Raw genomic sequence first — 27338 nt, forward strand, 5'->3', positions numbered from 1 at the left:
AGTTACTGCACAAAGCTGGTGTCAGCTGAGAATCACAGCTGGCCTCATCAGGAGGCCCTGCAGCAGAAATCCTGTGATGGAAAGCTGTTCCCAGAAGCACAGGGTGTGTAGCGACGTGTCAGGCAGCTCACTGGGGCTGTAATCGTATTAGGCAATGCTGAAAATGTCAAGGGTGGTTTAAAGGAAGTGGGGCAAGCTGCTGTGGTCTGACATTGTGAATTTAAGCTGAGTGTGCTTCTTGGGAGAGGGGACTTATTACTGTTGATGTGTCCTGCAAAATAATACCCATACCATGGTATCCTGTGAAATCAGAATCCGGCACCACCTCGTCCAGTTCCTCAATCGACCTCAGAGTGCCCCCTCATGTCACAGGGAGCTAATCCTTGTCACTACCCTGAAGCCACCATCCAGTTAAACCACCATTTTTACTTTATTTTTACGACAGAAGCGAGGACCAAGCCCACAGGCCCAGTGGCAGCATGGTGTGACCTGATGTTTGCCTCCCACGGGCTGTGGAGCCACGCAGGGCTCCTGAGCCCTCAGCCTGCTCTGGGTGTTGGACCGCCGCAGCTGTGCGTGCCGTGAATCCCCCCCCAGCCCTGCCCACGCTCTGGGGGGCCAGGGCTGAGCCCGAGAGGACTGAGGGACCCCAGCCCCACGGCCTGGGTGAGCAGAGCCGTGGCTCCGCAGCGCTTCCAGCCCTTGCTCCTCGGCAGCTGCAGGTGGCCTGGGGTTTGCTTGCGCTTGCACTGCGCCTGGAAATGCCAGTCAAGGCGACAGAAGCCGCGCACAGGGTGACAGCACAGAGCTCAGCCAAAACCCACTGCACACAGAACTGGAATTGAAGTCGTGCTGTGCACAGAGCCACTCATGCTTACTGGACTCCGACTGAGTCCCACTGATGCCGGTCTAAAAAGCCACGAGAGTGGACAGTGCAGCTGTTTGAGACTTGTTTTCTTTGATTTTAACTGAGTTCTTCTATCTGCAAGCTCCTTAAGCTCTCTGTGCTAGATACAAGTTTACTCACAGCTGTGTGAGTATCACCCTCTTGTAATACCACTGAGAGACCCTTCATGTACAGATAGCCCTAATTTCCACTCATTTTCTTCTCAGAACTCAAAGGAAGGTCAGATTCTGAGGTGAATTTAATTGTTTTGTTGGACAACAGTAACTACAATGGACCAAAATTTGAGCTAAGCAAATGTAAAGTAACTTGGCTCAGCTGGTGGAATTCATGGCACCAAATTCAGCTGTCATGGGGCATTAATTAGTGCAAGTCTTAGAGAGCTTGCTGAGTACTGTTTATCAGAGGAGAAGCTGGAAAACAGAAATGGCACAGCCTTACTGGAGTTACGTGTAGGAGGCCAGAACTTAAGTTGCATTAACCCAATTAATTGAATGGAATTCCATCCATTTTTGTTCTGGCTGGGCACTCATCTCACTGAAAGCAGTTCAAGGTCTCTGGACTAGAGCTGAATAACTTTGACCAGACCCTGTGTTGACTCAGCCCTTGCTCAGGGAAACCACCACTGACTTCAGTGACAAGTGACAACGTTATGGACACAGAGAAGCTTTGATCCACTGGCAGGAGACATTTACCCTTGAATTTATGAAAGAACTGAATAGTGGATAGCAGCACAAATGTTTTATTTATAACAGAGGTAGAGTACAAGTTCCTCAGCTGGTGTAAACTGGGAGAGGAGTACTGATTTGGTGGAGTTAATCCAATATGCACACACCAAGGAGCAAACCCTCTAACCCCAGACTAATTTTTGCCAGTGTATCTCCATGCAGATAAACTCCCAAAGCTTTTATCATCATGCCTTTTTACTGATCGTGCCATTGAAATGATTAATGTACCATAATCCTTGCCTGTGAGGAAATACTGTACTTTGCAAAGCTATGCAGTGTACAGCACATCATAAAATGGCTTTAGACCACACAGTCTGGAGACACATTATCAGAAACGAGATGAACGGAGCAGCTTTTGATCTGATGTCGATTACACCTCACTCTGCACTTCCACAGCTGAGTTTTTCATACAGACTGAGTGATGGCTGCATGTTTCTGATGGCTGTGGGCCAAAGCTGCAGCTGATGTGTCTCTAAGCAGCTCGGTGGATGTCAGTGTTGATTTACACCAGCTGAAGAAACCAGTCCCCTCCCTTTTCATGCTGTGCTGCTGTCCTAATGCAGCTTTAGAAATGCACACTGAGGCTGAGCCTATATCGAACTATCCTGATTCAGCACCAGATAATCCCTGCTAAAAAAATTGGAGGATGATTTCTGCCTGCCACCTAGGCTTGCATATGTTTCGGTTTTAATTAAAGGCACGTTGCAATTTCGTTACCTCCCAGTTTAAATATTTACTGGCATCAGCATTAGCTTGCGTAGAAAAATGGCAAATTAATTCAACCATGTCATAAATGCTCTCAGTCTAGAGCTGGAATCTGTTGCTTTGGTTCAAAGACATTGCAGCAGGCTGAAGTGGTTTTTCCTAAGCCAAATGGCCAAATGGGTTCTGTACATTTAGAAGTCAATGGCAAATACTTATCTAGGTTCAGTTCTGCTGTTCTTCCCCTGAGCATCCTGGTCAGCAGGTTGCTCCACTGGAGTCCACAGAAGTAACTGTGTGAATTGGTGCTCAGCACACAGATTGCAGGAGCAGGCACTGAATATGTTAGGTTGCTGCAATCAGGGGTTTAATTTTAGCCATATGTATCATTTGAGGACGCTTAAAAATTATGTACGTTTCATCCAAGCTGGCAAGTCCTTGTATTTCCATAAAATACTGTATAATTTATTCCCGTCTGTATTTTTGACATCTCTGGATTGCATATCTTCTAGTGAATCTTAAATGCTGGGGGTTTTTTTAACCCACATTCAAAAGGTGGAGGACATACCATCATAGAATATGAAAACAAGTCAAAGATCTGGTGATGTTTTGCTTTGGTTTTGAGCTCTCCTTCAGGTTTGTGTTTTGGCTTGGCTGTGGTACTCCCAGAATTTTTGGAAAAGCTCAACTCAATTCAAGTTTCTTCCTGTCTTTTGGGGGAAAAAAAAAAAAAAAAAAAAAAAAGGCAAAATACAAGTAAGGTTCAGGAAAAGCAATCCTGGCAAACTTGGTGGGTGTTTGCTCTTCCTAGCTGTCCTGAGTTTTTAACCCTGCCATGTTGGGAGTAGTCTAGTCTGTGGGTTCTCTCGCCCACCATTTCTGGCTGTCGTGGCAAATACTATTTTTTTTTATTATTATTATTTTTTCTTTTGTGTGTGTGTGTGTGCGTGCGCATGTATAATTAACCAAAATATCAGGAAAATTTATATATGCTTTCTTCTGGTTCCTGGAAATAGAGCAGCATTATGACCTTATGGTCTTCCAGCAAAAGTCAGATTTAATTTCTGCATTGCAGTGCAACTTAATTAGCTATTGGAATTAGATTATGGTTTACTAAATGGCCTTTTACCTTATGTTCTTATGTTCTTACTTTTTATTTACTATTGAAGTAGCCTCTTTTTTGTTTTTTTTTCTCATGTGTGCAAGTATCATATCAATAATCATTGCAACTCCACAAGGTGTCTTTGTTCTGAACAAGCATGTTATTCTTGTAAAGTTTTAAGTATAAGTTAAGATGTTTTGTACAGACCAAGGTAACTGTTAAAATGTCAAGCAATTACTGAAATGTTGTATAGTTATAAAAGTTTGATTTCTTTTGCTTTATATGTATAAAATTGTATCTTGCCTGTTTTGCTTTGTATTTCCAACGTGTTGCACAATTATGCATTTTGTTTACATTTGTTCCTTCTTCAGAAAAAAAAAAAAAGAAATAACAGTAATACTTTATGTACAAACATTTTAAATGTACTTTTGTTGTTTTTAAACACGTCTCTGTATAAATAATATTGGTTGAACTGGTACATTCGTGTCTCTCATAGAGGGATTAATTATACTGCCAGTGCATTGAATTATTTAAAAAAAAAAAAAAAGTAAAATAAAATTTTTATGAAAATGTAACCCATTTTATCACTATAAATTATTCTGTCTTCTGCTATTTTCTCGTTCTCCTCCCAGGATACAATAAGTACAGTACAGTAAGTACTGTTTGTGGGAGAGCTGTCATTGGTTTTAATTTTTAATCAATGTGTTTGTGTCATTGCGGCGACTTAAAATGACTCGATGTTAGAAAATAATGCAGTGCTGATACCAGCTGTGAGGTATCGGGATCAATAATGTGCTTTCCCCATCCCTGAGGGCCCTAAATCCTGTCTGTCCTAAAACTAACCCTAAGAGCAAAGGGGACAGGGGTTTTTTGGTTTCCAAGGAGGGTTTTTTAGGACAAGCAGCCCAGGGCTCCAGTGTGGCTGTGATGCCTTGGGAGGGCTGAGCTGGAGCAGAGAGTGGACAGAGCCAGAGAATAAAGGAGATATTTACTGAAAGGCCTTTAGGGTACACCTTGGGCAGGACAAGAGCCTGGCCAGGGCTGCACCCAAGGTGGAACCAAAATCGTCACAAAATGGACAAAGGGTCACGAGGTCTCACACTTTGATCAGTTTTGGTCCATTTGCACCTTGGGGTTTAATTGTCCAATTCCAGCTCCAGGCTGTGAGGTCCCATCCTTCTTGTTCCTCCCTCCAGCCACCCTCGTTTGTGCTTTTGGGGCTGAAAGTTGTCCTTGGTGTGCAGCAGGAAAAGGATTTGTTTTGTGTCCCTGTCCCGTGGGGAATGTGCAGATCCATGGCCAGGGCTGTGCCCATCGTTATCCCACCACATTGCTGTGCCATGGGTGTCCCTGTCACCTGGGGAATGTGCAGATCCATGGCCAGGGCTGTGCCCATCGTTATCCCAGCAGATTGCTGTGCCATGGGTGTCCCTGTCCCGTGGGGAATGTGCAGATCCCCCTGCCAGGGCTGTGCCCATCGTTATCCCAGCACATTGCTGTGCCATGGGTGTCCCTGTCACACAGGGAATGTGTAGATCCATGGCCAGGGCTGTGCCCATCGTTATCCCAGCACATTGCTGTGCCATGAGTGTCCCTGTCACACAGGGAATGTGCAGATCCATGGCCAGGGCTGTGCCCATCGTTATCCCGGCACATTGCTGTGCCATGGGTGTCCCTGTCACACAGGGAATGTGCAGATCCCCCTGCCAGGGCTGTGCCCATCGTTATCCCAGCTGCTGCTGCCTTGCTGCAGGAATGGCCTTATTCAGCCAGTCAAGGCAGCTTTGAACCAGGATTTGCCAGGTGAACCTGTTGGTGCTCAAAGTAGATGACCACAATGACTACAAAATCTATCAGTTTATTAATCAGGTCGCCTGATCTCTCCCCAGTGAGAGAGACAGAACCTAAGCCTAAATACAGGTTATTCCACACTAACTTAAAATGTCAAATCCCCGGGTAAGTGAAAACAGACTCGGGCCTTCAGTTTTGTACCGCCAGCGTGAAAAACAATGCAGCTGCATTGACCACTCAGGGTTTGCACAGCTGGAACTACGATTTCACTGTCAAAACTGGCATCTCCTGCGGGGAACGCTGGACTCTGGACCAACAAGAACGTCACCTCCGCGTCTCAAGGAGGCATTTCCATCTCAATCACCTCTGAATCAATCAATGAAAAACGCACATCTATGTTAATAACGAGGCACCTCGGGCCAGCACTCGGAGCTGCCCGTGCCTGGCACTGGGGCTGCCCTTGTGTTGCCAGCCCATGGCTCAGCTCTCTAATTGCCTCTGCCGGTGCTATCAGCCCCCCAAAGTTGCTGTTTGTCTGCGGTTCCAGGAGGGTAATTTATTACCCTGAAGAGCCTGGCTCTTCTGCCCCATCCATCTACATCCCCGGGTTGCGTGGTTTGTGTTAGCATAATCATTTCTCATGGAGAATGTCAATAAACGCTGGAGACAAAAGGAACACCAACACCACCACCAACAAAAAGCCCAACTGCTAAATAATTCCTAGAATGAGTTGTCAGAAACCTTTTATTTACTGATTCCGTGCATTTCATTTATTCCTGGCAGTAGGCCAACCTCTCTGACAGTTAAGATTTATTGATTTAATTGCCTAGGGTAACCATGCAATAAAATCATCTCAAAGATAAATTTTCATGGCACTGTGCAGCATTGAAGTAATTTTTCAAGTGCTATGGCTATATTTCTGCAGGTTACAGGTGCAAAATTTGCTTAAAGCAGAAATGTCTCATTACTGTAACCCCAGCACATCAGTGTGGTCCATCCTGTGAACCTCTTTTCTTCTTTTCTTTCCCCTCTCTCCTTTCCCTCTCTGTGTCTTTCTATATCTCTCTTCCTCATCTTCTTCTTCTTTTTTTTTTTTTTTTTTTTTAAGGTACAGCACAGGTCTGTCAGAAAACAAATTATATTTTTTTAATTGGTTCATATATTCAATGCCCAGGAGAAGAGAGGCTTCAGTTTAATTAGTAGTGGGCTTAGAGGTTATTTACAATGTTATATAGAAGCATTTGTTTCCAGCTGTGAGATGCTTTTTAACACTGAGGCCTCACAATGCAGCTGATTGCCGTTTGTGACATTATAGTTTATTGAATCTTTAGATCTTTTTATTTACACTGTTAAAGGGCTCATTATGCTTCAGAACAAGGAGCAGATGAAAATCCCTGATTAAATCCCAGGTTAACAGCAACACGTCTGAAGTCAGAGATAGTCTAAACTTTTAAAAATGTGAAACATTTTCTTCTTCCTGATGATTTATTTGGGGAGGGAGGAGCTGTTAGGGCTCTGTATGGGATTTGATGACATATTGCTCTGGCAGCCTGGGCAGTTTCCTTTGCCAGGCCGGAGTGTTTAATTCACTCTCCTGCCCCGCTGAGGACATTTGGCTAAAGGGAGTTCCGAGGTGGCACCAGGAGAAGGAGAGCTCCCAGGCTGGCAGAGGAAAGGGGGCTGCCAGGGGCCTCCATGGGTGAGCCATGCCAGAGCTGAGCAGCCCAAACGTCACAAGATAAACCAAGGAGAGCTTCTGTCTGCTCTGCCAGCCTGGCACGGGGGCACAGTGAGGGCAGGAGGGAGCTGAGCTGAGCTGTGAAGATGCTGAGCTGCCAGCTGCCAGCCACATCCTCAGGGATGTCCCAGCCACAGCTCAGGGATGTCCCAGCCACACCTTCAGTGATGTCCCAGCCACACCTTCAGGGATGTCCCAGCCACATCCTCAGGGATGTCCCAGTCACACCTTCAGTGATGTCCCAGCCACATCCTCAGGGATGTCCCAGCTACACCCTCAGGGATGTCCCAGCCACACCTCAGGGATGTCCCAGCCACATCCTCAGGGATGTCCCAGCCACATCCTCAGGGATGTCCCAGCTACATCCTCAGGGATGTCCCAGCCACACCTCAGGGATGTCCCAGTTACACCCTCAGGGATGTCCCAGCTACATCCTCAGGGATGTCCCTGGAGATGTGTCAGACCTGTGCTCCTGTGGGTCAGCGCAGCTTCTCCAGCACCTCTGGAGTTTCTGGAGCCTTTAGCAGGGCTGCTACCAGGTTTGCTCATCTCGAATGGCTCCTAGTGCTGCGTGCCAGTGGAATTTCCCCCACACCAATCTCACTCTGCAGTGTTCTCTTTCTCTTCCCTGCACAGCCCTGGTCACTGAGCTCTGCTCCACAGCCTGGGCTTCCCCAGCTGCTGCTTGTCCACAGACCTGCCCGTGGAGAACTTTGTTTCCTGCGAGGGTGCAATGGATTTCCAGCTTTGCAGGTGTCTGCAGGGCACGGTGAGTGACCCAGTGGCCACCACAGTGCCTGAGTGGGCCACTGGCCCCTCCCTGGGGTGAGAGTGCAGCACTGTCCCTGCCCATGCAGGGCAGGGCTGCTGCCTGCATGGATGATGCACTGCTGAGCACTCCTGCTGCCACTGCACTGGAGGGCTGTGCTGTGCACAGAAACTGCCACAACAGTCACAAATTAAAAAAAAAAAAAAAAAAAAAAACCAAAAACACCCAACTTTATATATAGAAAATGCACAAATGATGTATTAAAGCTGAATTTAATTTACAAGCAAGACAACCACACCTTTGTTCCGTTCATTTGGGTTAAGTCCAAGACAAATAGCCAGTGAGATATGTTCCTATCTCTGAAGGGATAATTTTCTCCTCCTTACCAAAGATGGGCAAATTAGGGTCTGTGTTATCATTGTTAATCCATAAATGTTATCAGGTGGAGCAGTCTGCAAAATAATCTCCTCTTATTTCAAATTATTAGTAATAAGATGTGAAATTGACTTGATGGCTTATATTTTCTGGTGGAAAAGAGAGCTTGGACTTGCAGATTTGCTCCACTGTCATGCTTGTGGGTCTCCCATGGCAAACTCTGACTTTAAAGCCCAGGACCTTTATGCTCACAGTTTAACCTCTTCAACCTCTACCTCTCTGACTTCAGCTTTTCATTAGGTGAAATACCAAGGCAGGTTGGATACATTAAAAAGAGAATTAGTGAGAAGAGAGGCAGCTGAATCAATAATGTCAGTAAAGGCAGACCTATTTATAGAGAAACAATGTCAGCATATGATAAACCTGTGAGTAAATTGGCCGAAAGCCCAGAGCTTTGTACCGGTTTGGAGAGCTCGAAGGGATCTCAGCAGCAACAAGCACCATCAGTAATCCCAGGGCTCAGACATCAGCCGTGCCAAATGGGAGTCAGAAAACCCAGAGAAAGTGTTCTGAGATGGGAGGGGGAAGATGGAAGGGTGAGGGGAAATTGGCAGAGCTTCAAGTGCCGCCCAAGGAAAACGCCAAGTTCTTACGATGGGCAGTGATGGGCAGAGCTGAGGTCTGTGTTTTCTCTCTTTAAAACAGGGAGCTGATCAGGCTGTGAGCTGAGCCTCCAGGCACATAACATCAACAGGCACCTCCAAATTCAAGACAAAACCTGTCCGGGTATTCAGAAAAAACATCCCACATTTATCGAGTGGAAACACAAGTCCTTCCACTGATCACCAAGAGAAGAACCTTGGCAGCTTCAGAGAAGCTGACTCACCCCAACCAATCTGACACTTGAGTTTGGGTTTTTGTTTTTTTAATATAAGAGGCCACTCAAAGCAGTCTGAATACAAGTCTATACTCAGGTCAATAAATAACTAATATTGGCTGGATTTTATGTCCTCTTTCTTTTTGTTGACTCTATAGAAATTCAAGGGAGGTGAGCTTTATTAAGAGTTAATGTTGTACACAACAATCCTAAGGATCTTTGGGGCCCACCATGGAATCACATGCTCAACATACTCTTGGTAGCTAGCATTAGTTGGAAAACTTTAAAAGAACAGTATTTCTGTTTCTTGTGAACTCTTGAACAACTCTTGTTCTAGTTCCAAAGCAATTTTTTTTCCTCAATTATCAAAATCCTGCTTGTCTTCACTCTGACCCCAGAAGTTCCCCAGATTTAGGGTAACTTCTCTAGAAACTGAGAACACTCAGAAAACTTCAGCCAGAGTTAACAGCATGTCCTTTATTGTGTTTCCTTAGGTTTCTGAGACGGCTTCAGTGAGGTAGGGCACACTAGATGATGTCAGCCCAGGAATGTAAGAGTCCAAAAACCTGCTTGAGAGGGGAGTTCAATCAAACCAAGAAGCCCTCAAGTGAATGAAAACTTATTCAGAAATGAAACTATTTCAAACAAAGAAAGCTCCTGTCCTGAGCTCCAGGTATATAGATCCAGATGTGTACCAGAGAAACTACCTGCTCCCAGTAAACTACCAAGGGAGGGGATGGGCCCACATCAGTGCACACAAATCCCTTGAGCCCTACCAAGAATCCGTGGTACTGAGCCATTCCAGGAGACCTCAGCCACCCTCATTTGAAGTGAGTGATCAGGTAAAACAGTGGGGTCAGGTGGGCAGGTTAGAGCCTGGTGAGGGGTGGTCTCAACGTCCTAAACCAGGCTGGGGCTGCTGGTTTTGCTGCAATAGCCTCGGCGTTCAGTCTGGAGCCACGTTAGCTGAGTCCTGGTGGCACAGTGAGGGTGTGCTAGAGGTCCCAAACAGAACATAAATAAAAAAGGAAAGGACTATCAATCATGTTAAGGCCCCTACTGGCACACACTGTGCTCACACACGTAGCATAAACATCTCCAAAAAAGCACACTTTTAAAGAACCAGAATCACAAGCTGTTTCAAAAGCACTGCACTTTATTAACATTGAGAATGTGTCCTTCGATATAAACCCTTCTAGAAACGATTCAGATGAATTAGCACAGGAAAATCTTTCTGAGTTGGAAAGCATTGAATCGGAAGCAGCGCAGTCAGTGAATAATGAAAGTAAACCATCATTCTGAAGAATGACTAATGGTGACACGGCCTGTCTAGAAGAACAAATAGCCAAGACATACTACTTGGCCCCAAAACTGGGCTGAACATCTTTGGGAATGACTTCATTGCTGTATGAGGACTATTAACAAAACAGGAAACCCTGCCAGCTCATGGACTACGACTCCAGCGAGAGAGAATTTCACTTGTCCACAGGAGAGACAGATGATTCACTTTGTAAAAGAGTGGGACTTATTACTCTTAGAGGCAATATTAATAGATCCATCCAGAATCGCCCATGGAACAGATCTATTGATGTTGCCAAGATCTTCAGCTGAAAAATGTGCGGAGAAACTTGAATCTGCAATGTAGAATGCTGCAGTGAAGTGATTACATTTCATGGCACCTAAAATGCTTTTATCAAAGGATGACTTGACAAGACATCAAGATAGCTAAATGCTTAGAACTGCGTGTCAATCAAAAGCTTACATGTATTATTCAAGGTGCAGACTGAGCTTCAGTGAGGCAAAGGGAAAATTCCAAACTAAGGCTCATGGAGAGTGTGTTTGTGCGAAGATAGGAGATATCTTTTGCCATCTAAGTACATTAATTCTATTTCTTGGGCTGGATGCATCGGGTGTGACTTTACCAACTGCATGGGGAATTAATTTGGCCCATTTGTCTCATTGAGAAGGTGGGGTAAATGCATTGTCTCAGCCCAGTGTAGCTGCAGGTCCAGAAGTGGATTGTATAAAATTCTCAGTCATCTCATTGGCATTGTTTCCTGCAGTCCTCTCAGAGCATCTAAAATTAAATTATTTTTTACTATGGAAGTGATCAAAATACTGGCACAAGGATGTGAAGAAGAATCAATGATAGCAGAGTCCAAGCTTGGGCATCATCCACGACAAAAAGGAGGAACACATACTTGCACTCCCTCCCTCTGTGTGGCACAGCTGAAATATGGGGCATCACCCGGGAAAAGGACAGGGCTGAATTACTGCACTGTTACAGCCAGGAGCGAAACAAAGGTAAACACAGCTCATGTTTGATTTGTCATCTCCCTGAAACTGCCTAATTGCCTTCTATACTCAAATGGCTTGCAAGCCAAGACTGGGAGCAGACTGAAAGAGAACTGCCTTAAAGACGTTAAATAAACCTATTATGGGGGTAAAAAGCAAAGTTTCCTATAGGACACATGTATCCATTAAACCTTTCAAGGGGGACACCTCCCTTGTGCTCCCAACATCAGCCCTGGCTATGTTACACCACCCTATTTATGCCTTTAGTTAACATGAACGAGCAGTTACCACAGCAATTATTCCTTTTTACGGGGTACATAAAGTTCTTTTTACAGTTAAGAGATAGGGTCAGTATTTAAGCTTAGCTCAGCATTCAGCAAGCTTTCCTTCCTGGATGTTTTGATTACTTGGGAAAGCTTTAACCTCTACAGACGTAATGAAGGCTGGGAAGTTGTAAGGCAATTTGTAGGAGAAAGGGTGTGCATGAGGGTGTACGCACTATTATGAAGCTCAATAAATAATCAGGCGAAATTGCTGGCATTTAGGACCCTCTGGAGAGGAGCTTTCCCAGCCGGCTCCTGATCCCTCATACCCTGAGTAATTCCAGATTAAACCCACTGCCTTTGTGGAGGTGTATGTGACATCAGAAACCCACCCCCTCTTTCTGCAGGGCGTTAATTGTCTCCAGACAGGGGCAAGGGGGCTGTACACGGCTCCAGCTCCTGCTCCTCCCTCCCCAGGGTGGCTCCCAGGGAAAGGGGTGCAGTGCCCAGACGGTCAGAGCTGTGGGAATGGTGCAAGATGCCCTCCACTTGCATTTTATTGAGAGAGCTTATAAAATTCAAAATGCAGCTGTGCGGGTTGGTTGTGTCTGCCTGTTAAAAGGCATTTCTCCTGCCTGTGATTGATACGGTTTAGGCACATCTGTGTACTCACTTAACCCTTCCCTCCACCCTCTCCATCTCAAACCACAGCCGAGACATGAAAAGTGGGAATCTGTCTTTTGTACGTGAGGGTATAAAGAGATCCTTGACTTCCACTGAAGAACAGTACACTTTGATTCCCTCTCAATGCTAATTTTACCTTGGTTTTATTCAGGGAAGACGTGGAAGCCCACACCAGGATAATCAGCCCTTTTTTCTTTCTCAGCCTCCAAGGCGTAGGAAAGGGGCAGCTTGGTAAAATGACCTGGACACATGTTACAACAGATAATCAATGGCGCTAGTAAAGCGCACGAGGAAGCATTCCAAGCCCAAATTTCAGTAAACATTCTCCAGAATCCGTGGCTATTTATCAAATATGAATGTACCCTTCAGGACGAGGATCTCATTTCCCCCGGTGTTTCTGTTCCAAAAAATAATTGGAAGTGACAATACAGAGCAAGATGATGTTTCAGCTTCATGTTTAAAATAAATATAGGGCTGTCATCAGAGCCGAGCTGTCTTGTGAAGATCCCTCTCACAGGAGTCAACAGGCAGCTCTACTGATAGAGAATCGTGTTCCATTATTGATTAGCTTTTAAGTTCTTGTTACATATTAGATTAGGATCGCTGTATGCATAGGGAATGAGCAGCCCAATTACAGTCTAAAATAGCTCATCTCAAAGTGGCTTAGGATTTTGATATCATAGAAAGAATTTTAAGGAAATTACAGGGTTTATTAAGAAAGCCTTGAAGGGATATATTTACATTTTTATTGCATGGATTTTTAGGATGGGGGGGGGGGGGGGGGGGCAAACTATCACTCCTTGTTTACATACAAGGCTGGTTTTAGCTCCCTCCCAATTAGCTTTTCAAATCTTTGGGAATTAGGGGTTTGCTACATTGGAGTTATTTTCCCTGCACAGAAAACACCAGACTAAGAAGTCCCAGAGTTACACCTCCAGATTCCTCCAGTTTAAGTGGGAGCATCCCACACCAGGCTCTGCTCCAAGCACAGCTGATGAGACTTCAGAGCTTGTTTTGGAGGCCGTGGTGGTTCCCAGCAGAAGCTGGCATTCAGAGTCACACCACCCTTCACCCTCCCTCACCACCCTAGTTGTTGATATCAGAAGACATTTTCCGTAGTTGTCAAAAACATAATCATCTTTCATTTCAGTTATAGTTCTGAATTTGAGCAGAGAGCGTACAGGAGCCCAAACTCAAACCTCAGCTCTCCATATTCACCCATTGCAGCACTGACAATTCAACAGCTGACAGCATCACATTCCACAGCTTTCATTCCAACAGCCCCCCCGGATATTTTGGGATAGAAAGAAACCACCTTTTTTCTACAGAGAATGTCCACTGCTCAGCAAGGTGGGACAATTCAAAAATAGATCTGGCTTTAGTTAAACATGTGCATGATATTTACCTATCCAAGCTAAGACTGTACTTAATTTGTTGATAGTTGTACATTTTGCAGCCCTAAAGCAAGACCAGGGTGCTCTCTTAAAAAAAAACAAAAAAAACCACACAAAATATTATCATCACCATCACCATTATTATTGTTATCATGCTATTGCTATCACTACCTCATGCTTAGAAATGTTTCTTTACTTTCCTTTACTTCCATAAAGCAAATGCAATTATGCAAGCTTCATCCATTTCTCTTAAGGGCTCCAGAAAAATGTTGCTTTCAAGAAAAAAAAAAGTTAATTTTTTTTAATTATATATAAATATATATACAAATATATATAATTATATATATATAATTATATATATATATATATTATATATATAATTATATATAAATATATATACAAATATATAAAATAAAATACTCAAGGCATTTTTGAGAGGCATTCTCACATATTGCTGAAATTACACACAATGTGTGAGAATTTGCATAACAAATGTGACAAGATGGTTACTTAGGGGACTGAAACAGAAGGAATAAAATATATATTAGATACCTCAGTTCTCATTAATTATTATTCTGAATGAGAAATAATGCCAGGAGCAAGAGGGGTGCCGGAAGAAGCAACATGGAAATATATTATAATGTTTCTAAGAACCTTTAAAAGGGATAATAATAATTAGGAAATTATTGCACTACTGATTTTTTTTTGGGGGGGGGGGGGTAGGGTTTTTTTTTTGGTTTTTTTTTAAGTGAACCACCTGTTCACATTTTTATTAATTGCCTGCTTGCCTCTTCCTTAAAGGCGGTCTGTGAAGATCCTTACAGGAAGAGCTACCTGAGCAGAAAGGAGGAGGAAGAACTCATGTTATGCAGCCAAAAGAGAAAACAACCCTATAAAATTCATAACTTTAATTGTCATACTGGAAAGACTTTAGGGTCCTCTGCTGGTTTCTGGTGCCGTTGCCTGCTCCAGCTGTGGAAGGATCCACGTCCCAGCCTCTGCACAGCCCTGAGCTACACGTGGCACCTGCACTGAGAACCTGCAGCAGCCCTTGACTCCTTATCAGGGGACTGGAAATGTATTTTCACCCCACCAGCTTCCCATGCTAAACGTGTGTGTGCAGTCAGTGAAAGCTAAACCCACCTGAAATCACTTTAAGAGGGAAAATGAGGCCCTGTCTGGAGATCCCATTCCTAAACCATGCTTTACTCCGCCATTTAATATACTTTTGGAATGCATGAGAGCTCCTTGCACCCAAGGCAGGTAATAATGGCCTATTAAAAGACACCATCTCTGTTTCCTAATGCTCTATCAAAGGTTCATTGATGAAAATAGCCATCTGGCTGCTCTCATCAGCTTTAAGGAATTCCATAAAAGTATGAAATATGATTTCCTCATAATTGCTTTTCTGTAAGATTTATGACAATGTGAGTAAGGAATAAACTGGGCATTTGCTGAACAAGGCTCAGATTTAGGATGTGCTGATGCAAATGAGGAAGTGGCCAACTAGGGGATGCATTTCTTGGGAGAAATTTGAAAATGTTTGCAGAAGACACAAGTTACCCCGTGCACTTGGCTGTGATCACTGCTGGTGTAAACACACACGGCTCCAGGGAGGCCAAAGGCACTGCATCAGCTCTAGCAGTAAATTTGGGTCTTAGAGACCAGTCATGTGAACAGTTCACAGCTGAAAAGAGGACCTTGACAGCAACAGGGAGATGCCCTGTGTACAGCTGTGCATCATCAGCTTCCTTTGCCCCCTGCACCTGATGATGCTCTATGTACAAAGAATATCGCGGGCTTGGAGGGGGAAAAACAGGTCCTTAATGCCTGGCAGCACTGCTCACACTCCTGCCAAGACTAAAAGTGGGAATGGACGGTGTGATTAGTGCTGTGGGATAATTAAATCCCATTTCGCAGCTATTCATCTGCCAGAGGTGCAATGGTCATCGCTGTGCCTGTTTGCCATTATGTCAATTATAGGGTCCTATGACCTTTTGACTCCAGGATCACCTAAAGCATAGGATTGACACTGAGGAGATTCTTTATTCCAACTTTGCTTTGGGGGGTTTTGGGGGGTGTTTTTTTGGTGTGGTTTTTTTTTTTTAAACTTTTTTTTGTCCTCATCTTTTCCATCTCCAAGACAGGAATAATCATAGAGTCATTTAGGTTGGAAAAGACCTTTGATGATTCCTTGCCCAATTTCACTGTCCTTTGGGAGGCAATCAGCCACTGAGGATTAAAGTGCTGCCTGGAAATGTGCAAACATGCCTGTCTCACCCTGGATGAAAAGGCAGCCACTGCCCTCTCCCTCAATGCAACCAAACTATTTACTCACATGCAGTGAGGGCCTAAAACGGGATGGATGTTCATTTCTGATGCACATTTCTGTTCCAGCCCTGTGAGTGTCTGGCATGCCCAGGCACACACCCCCAGCAAGCTCAGGGATAGCCCAGTCCCACAGAGGAATTGAGAAGTGAGTGATGTGAGGCTAGATGCTTCTTAGATTTTGACTCTGCCAAAATTTGAGCCTGTACAAATGCACATACTGTCTCAAGAGCCCTCTCCCAAGCACTTTCTCTCTTTACCACCACATGCATTTTAAGACTTTCAGCATACCTGTATTTGGGTATTATTCGCACACAGAAAAACTCGCAACCGGCATTAAAAAAAAAAAAAAAAAAAAAAAAAAAAAAAAAAAAAAAAAAAAAAAAAAAAAAAAAATTACTACATTTTTTCACTAAATTTTTACTGAATTTTATTAATGATTTGAAGCTTGCCAGAGCCATAAGTGAGAGCAGAGCATAGGAGAGCAAGAGCCAGCCTTTCTGGTAAGAGTCAGTACCACAGACATGCTCTTAACATCCCAGTTACTCATTTGGCTTCTCCTTTTTATTTTTTTTTTTTTTTTTTTTAGTTAATTATACCAAGAAGACTTTATAAAAACTGTTGCCAAATGTTTAAAATTAGAGCAGTTCAGTTCTTATTTCAATCCCAGGTTGCTGCGCTAAATTGCACAAGCTCACCTTGTGCATTCATTTGTGAGCACCAGGCATATCAGTGATTAATTAATATTAACGGCAGAAATCACTTCAAACTTGCTTTATGCTAGAAATCACACACAATCCTGACTCTAATCACTCGGCACATAAAGAAACTTTAATTGATAACCCAGGTTTAATATCCATCAGGATTGGATTCTGTAGGAGGAACAGAGCAACGTTCCCTGTAATCATCCTGGAAGAGATGGAAAGCTTGTCCTACCAACATCAAAGAAGATTAGGCAGCAGAAGCCTGATAGTAAAGTAGCAATTATGGAGGGTTTTTTTTTTAATTCTGTGCACCTGCTTCATCAAAATAATAGGCATCTTTTAGCAAAATAACCTGGAACTCAGTTCACTGACTTTCAATTATCTTATGCTGGGAAATGCATCTGGAGAGACATGAAAAAAGGTGATAGACACACAGGGAAATAAAGAGAAGGGGGAAATTAGAATGAGGGAAAATATGAGGCCCTAAGTAAGTGGGTGTTATAAATATCCTGTGCCTTGAGCTGAATTTAGAACAGGAATACTTTTGCTGAGTTAGGACTGTGGCATGGGGCACACCTGACCAAATCAGTCCCTGGTGGAGTGCCTGTGAATGCAGCAAACAGCTCACACCTGGGACAGACTTGGATCATTGCTTTTAAGGGGAAATTTAGATATCAAACCTTAATGCCAGCAAGGGAAGCGCAAGGCAGCTCCCCACAAACATTTCAGGCTGTCTAACTCAAAGGAAAAATTACTGTCCTCAAATTCCCCTTTATCAGTTGGTCTTGCTCTGCAAAATGATAAATGACCCCATAATTTACTTTCAAAAGGTGAGTCTAAACTTAGACTAGAGCCTATCTTCCCTGGGGAAGGGAAGAAAACCCACACACTCTCTTGGATTTACTTAAGGAGCTGCATCCTCATTTCTGAAAAAGCACAAGGCAGACCCTCAGAGCCAGGCTTAAGAAGCCTACCCGGGGCTTGGCACCTTTCCTTGTTAGGCTTGTGTTTAACACATCCCAGTCTTCTGTGAAAACGATTTTTCAGAGATCAGTGGGCAATTCACTTCAACATCTCACGATCTGCAGCCCTGGTGCCTCCCAAGGCAGAGCACAGCAGAGCTCTTCGCAGAGAAAAGCCTCATTACCAGCCCCATCACCATGTGGAGCCCTTGCCAGGCTCAGGTCAGAATCAAAGACAGCATTTTCCCACCTTTTTGTCCAGCTTTACATCCCTGCTGAATTCACTGTGCCCTCTTACACACATCTCAGTCTCTCCTCCACTACGGACAGCCACTCACACCTCATTGTGACCCAGAAACCATCCCCACACGGGTGCTGCTCAGGAGGGCTGCTCTCCATTTCATCTCCTGACCCAAGGCAGAGGGAACTCCCCATCACATCCACCTCTGCACCTCTCCTCCTGACTCTGCAGTTCCTCCAGTCTGATCACAGCCCTGCCTCTGTGTTGGAACCCTGGGAGCTGAGAATTCCAGGCTTTCTGTGCTGACAGGCACCGACCCTCAAGCAAACACTGCCTTGACCTGAGGCCGTGGAACAGCTCCCAAAATTGAGTGACAGCACTGGGATGGTGGGTGAGGAGTTTGGATAGAAGCGTGTGACATCACAGGGTGGAAAACTTAGATTTTACGCTTCTTGTATATAGTAATATATATAAAGCAGGATGGAGGATTTAGGGTGGAGGCTGAGTCCTTCTTTATCACCTTCTTCTTCATGGGTCTGGGTGGTGTTTTGTAATTGGGTAGAAAAATCCACATTGCAGGCCACAGGTGGTTGGTTATTGGGTTAAAAGTAAAAATAATCTAGGTGTCATTTCATAATTGGACAGTTTAGAAAGAGTTAGAGACAGAGCCATTTTCTACTGTGCTAGCTAGAACTCACAGCTTGTGAGACTGTGCTATAGATAAGAATTAATAAACATCTGAGTCCAAAACACAAACTGCATCTTCTGAGCATTAATCCTGGCTCTAACACGGAAGAAAAGAAGATAACAAGCCCACACCTCTCGTGCTCTCTCCAAAAGCTGGTGGCTTGGGTGGGTGAGCAGGGGCTTTGGGCACCTGGAGCCCTGCACTGATATGCCTGGTGCTCACAAATGTCACCAAGGTGCAGAAGCAGATTCTGTGTGAGGCTGGGCAGGTGCCCTCCCTGCCTCCTGGCACATCCACACCCAGCACACACGGCTCCGTTTTTGAGGCTGAAGCTCAGAGGATGATGAACAAACACCCATGACTGGCAGAGTCTGATCCCCCAGAAAGAATCACACCACGTCCCACTCCACATCAATGAAGCAGAAGTAATTCCGTGGTAATTAAATAGGAATTTTTGTGTGAATTCCAAATGAACCTTTGTAACGTTTTCATTAGTCCTCAATACACCTCTTACTCTACCTCATTAGAATTATTGGTAATAAATTGTAGTAACCGGATTGTAATTAAATAGGAATTAAAATTTGACTTCCTAATGAACTACAGCAAAGCAATCGCTATTTCAATATACATTAATTGCTGTTCTGTTAGGAATACAGACAACTTATTTTTATTGAATTGCTACAAATTATAACGAATATATGGCCTGAGCTGACAAAATGGTCTCCCATCAGTACATGTACCTGGTAGATGTCAGCCACCTGTGCAGTCAGAAGATCTACCCAAGGAACCTGGGACATGCAGTAGAGAGCACACTGAATTATGACATTTCCAAAATAACTTTTGTTTCAGAGTCTCACAATTAATTTATAAAGACAACAGATGAGATGCCATTGGGAGGGCCATTGGGGAAATAGACTAAAAGGTGTGAGAAACCAAGAGCAGTAATATCAGACTAGTGCTTTTTTATGTTATTGGCTCCTGTTTGATTATAATAGAAGTGCTTTGTAATATGTTCTGGGGTGGCAAACTGCATAAATAAACCCCCATTTTATTATTTATACATTTTCTCTCCGTAACTAGAGAGATATATGCAATATAAGCACGAATAAAACTTCACTTCTATGACTGTTCCAGTTTTAAAAGCCACAGAGAGCTGTTTCTCTGCATTACTGCAGCTGTGGCAGGCACTTGGTGCAAGGAGGTGCAAGTTGTGAGAGAGATGTCAAAGGGAGTGCTGAGTGTCTAACAGGGGCAGGTGAGGGAATGAACCCAAAGCTTTCTGTTGTCACTTTGAAAGCTGGCAGCCTGTGTCCCACTGAGCAGCCTTCCACCTCCAAAGTGATGGTTGCTGGACTGAATTCTTCAGGCTTTCACAGGGTGTAAATCCCCCTCTTAACTGCTGAGATTTTTTCATGCATGCTCCTCATTTCTGGCCCCTCATTGTCATTGGCATTGCTGATTTCTAGGGGACAGCAGCAGCCAGCCATCACAAACGTGGGACAGAGTTTCCCTGGAGATAGTGTGAGCCAAACACACTGATGTGATCACAAGGCCTGTCTCAGTGTGGTTTTACATGCCCTGAAATACCTGCACATCTCCATTTGTTCACCAGTGCCACCATTTCACCTCTCACCACACTGCAAAGTCAGCATCTGACTGACATCCAAAATCCCTTCGGATTTTCAGACCCAGCAGGGGAAACCCAGAATCAGGCTCTGGACAGGAACTGCAAGAGCCAGTGTGGGTTTGGGAGAGGGCAGCTCGCTGCTCAGGCATCTTTGTTACACTGAAATTTAAATCACAGAGATTGAACAGGGATTCAATTTTGTTACCTAATCAAAACTCCGAAGCTTTCTAGTGTTGGAGAGTGTTCACATATCATCCACTTTCCATATCCAGTGCTGACAAAACAATAAGGCAGGAATAACATAAGTTGTGAGAAAACTAGTCTGTCTCATAAATCTTCACAGGAAAGTAGCTGCTGTTTTATGTTATTGCAGTGTGTTGTTTCCAATGAAGTGATTACTGTTAGATGTATTTTTAAATTGCTTTTGGTATTTTTAAAAATACATGACTTTGAGAGTGATAGAAATGAGATTGAGTGGCGGTAGGCAGTGCCTAAAATATGATTAACTTTTCCCCCAGACCAGCTACTTCTGAAATTAAGGTTACCAACACAGCTGTTGTCAACTTTCCCCTGGCTGCAAAGAGCTCACTGGGGCCTGTTTGATGCATGCAATTATCCATCAGCCCACCCAAACCCTCCTCCCGCTTCAGACATCCTGCTTCAAGATGTTTGATGAGCATTTGCCGGTGTTAAAGTGTGTCTGTGCATGTTTGTGCACTAGAGCCCCGTCACACAGAGTCTCCAGCGACATCCCCCCGTGCCTGGGCTGTGGTTTCTGTCCGTGGAGGGGCAGAACAATTCCTGCATTAACAGCTCCAGCCAAGCACGCTTCCAAAAGAGCCTGAGCTGCCTTTTAGATAAAGTTCAGTTGGAAGACGTTCAAGGCAATAAATATCAAGCGAGAGGTTTTCTCAGGGCTTTACAAGTCATTAAAACTCCAGGTAGATCCGTACCTACGGAAGGCTCCGCTTGTGGCTTGCTGAGTTCTCATGGCCCTTTTCCTGCAGGTTGTTGTGAACCTTCCAGGGGCTAATGAAGCCTGTAACCATCCCAGGGCCCACCTACAGCGTCCCTTCCATTGTCCTGTGCTCCACGGACCAGGCACTACAGGGTTAAGCTCGCTCAGACAAGAGGAGACTCAATAAGAGGCAAAAAGGAAAATGAATTAGGGGAAAATCAACAGGCAGCAAAAGGGAAAACTAAATTGCATTTCATGTACACACATGCACTCTTTTGGCTGGAAGGGCAGAAAATGTAGCCAAAACCAGGCTGTTTTTATTCTAAACAGTGCATCAATCCATTGATTAATTTTACACTTTGTTCCTTATGAACCTGGGCTGGGGCCATGAATGCTGCTATGAAAAGAAGAATATAGCCAAAAAGGAACTCTTAAAAAGTTGGCAGCCGTTTCAAGGCAATGTGTCTGGCCAGCAGGAAGGAGATGGCTCCTCCAGGGAGTGTATGGAACTGTAAAACCATTTGTGAACTGGCCCTGCACAGTTTATAAGGTGTGTGACTGACTCGAAGTCAAGTTTCTCGCAAAAACCTGTGACTTGTAAATCGAATTATAAAAGTAGTTATAAGTATCCTTTTTCCAAAAGGGCATTACAAGATTGGTTAAGAATGGCTGTATTTCCTCACTAATACCATTAACTTTGGAGTTGTTTCCATCCATTACAGAGCAGAACAAGGAGAGTTTACCGTAAATTGCTGCATGCCGCACGCTTCAGCTGGTCGGCTCTATGGTACAGGAAGGATAAACCAAACAAAATCAAATAAAGGAATAAAATAAAACGATAAAATAAAATGAGTGGAGTTGCATTCACTCACACCAAGGCCACAGAGCAAACCTCAGCTCTCTGTGGTGCTTCAGGAACAGCTGTGGTGAGCTGCCAGCTCATCACTTTCCAGTTATCTGCTATCTGCTGCCGAGGTGTTTTTGTGAGAAAACTAATCTGTCTAGACGAGTTCTGACAACTAGTTTTGATTTTTTTATTTTGCCTCCTGGGTAAAAAAATTCATTTACCCAGGATTTCTCTTTTCAGATGTATTCCTCTCAGCAAGTTAGGAGGTAAAGGAATGATTTGGGAAATACCCCTAAAACCTCTCCAGGATAAGCCAAAAGTGACTTTTAGTAGGTATAGATCTGTGTAAGATCTCTAAAAAAATCAGACAGAAGCGGGGACTTGGGGGGATTCTGCCTGTGATACACCTTGTCATCCAGACCACAAACAAGGGTTCCAAAATCTCTGCACAGAGCCAGTTCTTCCCCTTCTCATGCATTTCAATACTGCTGACTGCTAATTAATCACAGAGTTTACACAGCCCTCCCTCTCGCCCGAGTTTTATGGCTGAAGTTTCGTTTGAACTGTGCTTCTCCCAGCTGAGCAGTGCTGGAGGGTCAACGGAGCTCTGCCATGTGCTGTGAAAAGTGATGCTTCTTTTAAGAGGCCTCATTACTGAAATAACTTTTGAGTTAATGTTTGGAAATAACTCCGAAATGCGGACTTGCACAGATTTGTTTTCTTAGTGCAGCAATTAGCTTCTTGAGCGGTGACTGGCTGCAGCACCTTCTGCCACGTCTGACACGTTAAATAAATTAATCACTCCGTTCATTAGTTAGGAATACAGTCTGTAATACCTGCCGAGTTACAGGACGCACAGCAAAGCCACGGATCACTTCAGCTAGAAAAATGAAGTCAGGTTTTGCTGCTCCTGCATAAACAAAAACAAGGATGAAGGGGGAAAGGTAAGTAAGATACTCTTCTTCCTAGCACTTGGTCCAACCAGTTTGTTTCAGAACACTGCCTGTCTGCCCTGTTCCCTTTTTAATTACCAGGCTGTGATTATCTCCTTCCCACCAAGCTGGACAGGCTCAGCAAAACCTCCCAATTGCTTCTGGTGGAAATACCCTCAGAATTGGTGACCTTTAAATGAAAGCACAATGACACAGACTCAAGAAACAGCGAAGTATTTTTTTTCCTGCCAGTCCAGCTCCCAGGACTGCTGCAAGTGGTCTCCTTGTCAGGCTCTCCACGGGCAGGCAGCAGATGCCTTTGTGGGAAGGTGGAAGCTGGGAAAAGTGCAGGTTGCCCTTCATGCCTGCTGTTTGCAGTCAGTGCACTGGGACAGACACAGCACCAGCTGCTCCCACGGGGCATGGGATGAGCTGTGCAGGCAGCACCTCCTGATCTAACAGATTTCACCCCCAGCTGTATGGAGACAGGGCCGTGGCTCGGTCTGCAGCGGTGCAGAGGGGATGGAGGCACAGCTACCGCTGGTCTGGAGGCACACGAGGCTCCCCATGAGTGGGTGCAGGGTGGGCTCAGGCCAGGGACTGCAAAGGACCACCCAGACACGCCACAGCACTGCTGTTCAGCACCCTGCGCAGTCAGTGCCCTGGCCTGGGGCGAGACAACATCCAGGAGCTTGCCGTGCAGGGCATGACATTTAAAGAGAGAAAGCCACTTTTAAATACCAGTTAGCAGTTGAGCTTAACGAGAGATGGCAGGGCAGGAGGATGGGGAGACCTTTGGAGCCTCACCCTGCTCTTCCAAGCCTCATCACTCAAAGCAGCCCTGAAAACAAAGCCCAGATCAGGCCAGCCTTAAGCACATCCTTGGGCTCAAGATTTCCTCGTCCGAAGGACAGTCCTTTCTTCAAAGACACCAGAGCCAGTCCCCAATGGTCACTTGTTGTAATTCTTTATGTCACTGGTCAGGAAACACTGTGTGATTCAGGCCACGATGCTGGGATGCATTTTGCAGAGATAAGTGCCTGTAACGAAGCTCCTAAATACACATTCAAGCATCAAAAATTGGTGACGTGAGCTCGCAGAAGCGACAAGCAGCGATGTCACGGGAGGCACCAAGGGGAGCCCCGGGACGTGTGGCAAGCACGTGCTGACCTCCACCCTGGAACAGGCCTTGGAGGACTTAACTCCTTTATTTTGTCCAGTCAGGCTCCCCCAGGTAGAATTAAAAGCTTTAGCCACTGCAGGTTCAGCTGCGCTCTTCCCAGTCACATCCCATGGATGACACAGATCTGCTGCGCAAAAAATAAACAATGGGTAAAGAAGAGGATAAAGGAGAGAAGAATTCTAATAAATACTCCATTATCTCCGGCGTATATTACGCAAAATTTGGCATGAAATCTTTACCTCACATAAACATGAAGGTCACTTATTTGTCCATTAAATTCTCCTCAGTCTACATCATTATGCTCATAGTTTTTCTTATACTTAATGTAGTAGGGGCCTGCCAAACTCATTAGACATCAGCTGATAAATGGATTTGAACTCACAATCTGTTAAAAATCACACAGGCACATTAGAGCAATATTTTCATGGCTTAGAGACTGTATACATTTAAATCTTCCCAGAGAGGATTTGGAGCATTTTTGATCCAGTGCAGCAGACTCAACACATAATTCAAGTCTGCTTGCTGTAAAAATTTACAGGCTGGGATCTTAGTATCTCTAGTCATAAATCAAAGCTGCACACTTAAAAAAAAAAAAAAATAGTGGTAGTAACAAAACTGTTGGATAGGGTGTAAACATCATCAAGCTCATTGTCATGCAGCACTTGCAGTGGAATAATGGGGGAGACATTGTTAAATGTTGTATGTATTTTCACTCTTCTGGAAGAACTTGTACACATAACATACATATAACCCCGTGTAATTTCCAGCCTGGGCGAATCTCTGGATGAGAAAGAGCTTCTGAAACTTCCCTGGATTCTCACACTTGGTGCCATGGCTTCAAATAAGCGTGTACACGAAGCGTGGGCAGAAGGGAGCACGGGGCATGTTTATGCCATAGTTTATGTTTCACTTACTCATTGCTCTCTCTTGTAATTTCCCCCAACTGATGATAAAATGTATATAAAGCATTGGGCTGATAATTTGCAGGCTCTCCTGCGGCTCTGTTTGTTGTAAAGCTACTCGTGTCTCCAGGAGAGGCTTTCTTCCTCTTGGATTTATGAGCTTAATGAACCACTGTTATTCTCCATCACAGGAGGCACTGATGGCGTGACATTATAGCAGAAAGATTTGAAAACTTATGAGAAAGCACTTGAAACAAACTGCTGCTCTTAATAAGTGCCTCTTGTCTTCAGTGTGGCCTGAGGAAGATCTTGTCTTCAGCGTGGTCTGAGGAAGATCTAAGCGAGCTAATGGATGAAAAGAACAAACCGAGTCCTGCACTAATCCTGCAAGCTCTGCTGCAGGGTAAGCAGTGCTAGGGAGACAAATCCTCTGCTGGGATGAGCAGGATTTATCAGTGGCAGGATGCTGATGCATGGCTCCATTTTGCATAAAGGAGCCCGAGTCCAGGTCTGCTTGGATTCTGCAGATGAGGCCAGTTGGATGTATGAGGTTAAATACAATTAATTCTATCTTCAACTAATATAACTCACCTTACTGAGAGGCCTCTCACTGCAGCTCACCTGTTGACTAAGGGAGCCTTTTGGCCCCAGGTGCTCTAGATCCAATCAAATACATTTTTTCCCAGGGCCATTCTTGACATTTTCCTTCTCAATAATTTCGAACCAAAGAAGAGGAGGTGGGAGAAAAGGAGCCCCTTCCTTAAGACTGGCTGCAGACTGCTGGCCACCTTGTTATTTCCATTAAGGAGCACATTTCTGCCTACCATGGCAGGACACAACACAGGGAAAGGCAATCCCAGGGCTGGGCCAGCCCCAGGCCATTTAGGAAGTTATAGGTCATAACCCACACCCTCATCTCCACCTGGAGACCATTAAGAAGCCTATGTAAATCCTGGAGCACATGATTCATTGGCTCCCAGCGAGAAGCCCAGAGCAGAGAGCATGTCCTGTTCAGAGCCCCATTGTACAACCTGCTGTTATCAAAGAGACAGTTCCCAGCTATTTCCTTCAACTAAAAAAGAAAGGTGTGGAGAGCAGAGCAGCAGTGGCTTGCGCAGCGCTCGGCAGTGAGGCAGCAGCAGCAGACACAGAGCCCAGGCGTGTTGGCTGAGCCTGTTATGAGACACCAGCATGCTCTGGCAAGGCTGCTGCTGCCTTTGGCTCTTCTGCTGGATTCCCTGAGACAGTGGGGTTGAGCTGTGCTGCCTGTTGGGGCAGAGCTTGAGAGGGTGCCATCCCTCACCACCCTAAATATCTCTGCCTGCAGAGCCAGCTGGCCCCATCCAGGCTCAAAGCAGAGTGTCAGACAGCTCCTGCCCTGGCCAGGGCACTTACCTGTAGGGCCACCCCACACCACGGGCGTCTCTGACAATCTTAACACCCCCAGAGATGTCCAAGGGGGATGCTAGAGGTGTTTATGTCTGTAGGTGAGCAGCCTTGCTGAAACAATGAGACCTCCCAGCACACGCGATGCTCAAGCAACTCAGCTCTGTGTGCTAGTCACAAAAGCTCTGCTGTCTCCTGTTATTCTGTAATCATCAGCTCTTTCATCATGGCACGCATATCTCAGCAACTGCACTCGTTACAAAACCACCAAAGGAAAATGGGGAGCAGGGACATGCTCCTTCTTTTCTGTTGTGATTTGGTGGGACTGGGAACTCAGATCACTCAGCCAGCAGTGGGAGATGGATGGCCACATGCCAGTGGGTGCTTTGAAAAGCTCAACCCAGGTGACTCTGTCTGTTAAAGAGTATTCAAAAGCCCCAATTACAATCAGTTAAAAGCAATAAGCATGCAAATTATTTTAAAACAAACTTTAATTAATTTCAGCATATGTTTCACTTAGGCTGATTAGTCAAATCTGATTTTCTGAAAAGAAACAATAAACATCTGCTAATGATGATTTACATATTACAGCTCACACGGCCTGCAGTGTGCTCTGAGGTTCTGCACAGCACAGAGAAGCAGCATCGTGCTGTGGCAGCCAGCCTGCACCGCCGGGTACAGAGAGCAACAAAAATAATTCTTGGATAAAACGCCCTAAAAGAACGCGAGGTGTCAGTAAGAACAACTGTCCCCGAAAAGCTTTCCTCTTTTTTAGGTGCTCTTTGAGAGAAACAGGTAAAGCAGCCTGAAGTCTGGGCTCGGGGGACCCCAAGCTGGAGCTCTGCAGAGCCTGACCTTGGCACAGACCTGAACTCAAGGATGCCAAGTGAGGAGATTTTCAGGTGGCTGCATTCAGAATAATGAGAAAGGCTTAACCTATTGTTCAGACACCACTTCC

At 44.8% G+C, this 27338-nt stretch overlaps 1 long non-coding RNA gene across 1 annotated transcript; it reads right to left on the minus strand.

The window, feature by feature from the left end:
- Positions 1-22213: 22213 nt before the first annotated feature.
- Positions 22214-26721, minus strand: LOC120762089 (uncharacterized). Its single transcript, XR_005703815.2, has 3 exons — positions 26390-26721; positions 23717-24219; positions 22214-23099 (listed from the first exon to the last, which is right to left on the minus strand). It is a non-coding gene; the product is annotated as an uncharacterized LOC120762089 (long non-coding RNA).
- Between the last annotated feature and the right edge of the window lie 617 nt (positions 26722-27338).

The sequence above is a fragment of the Hirundo rustica genome, chromosome 21 (genome assembly GCF_015227805.2).
Source record: "Hirundo rustica isolate bHirRus1 chromosome 21, bHirRus1.pri.v3, whole genome shotgun sequence".
Classification (NCBI taxonomy): domain Eukaryota; kingdom Metazoa; phylum Chordata; class Aves; order Passeriformes; family Hirundinidae; genus Hirundo; species Hirundo rustica.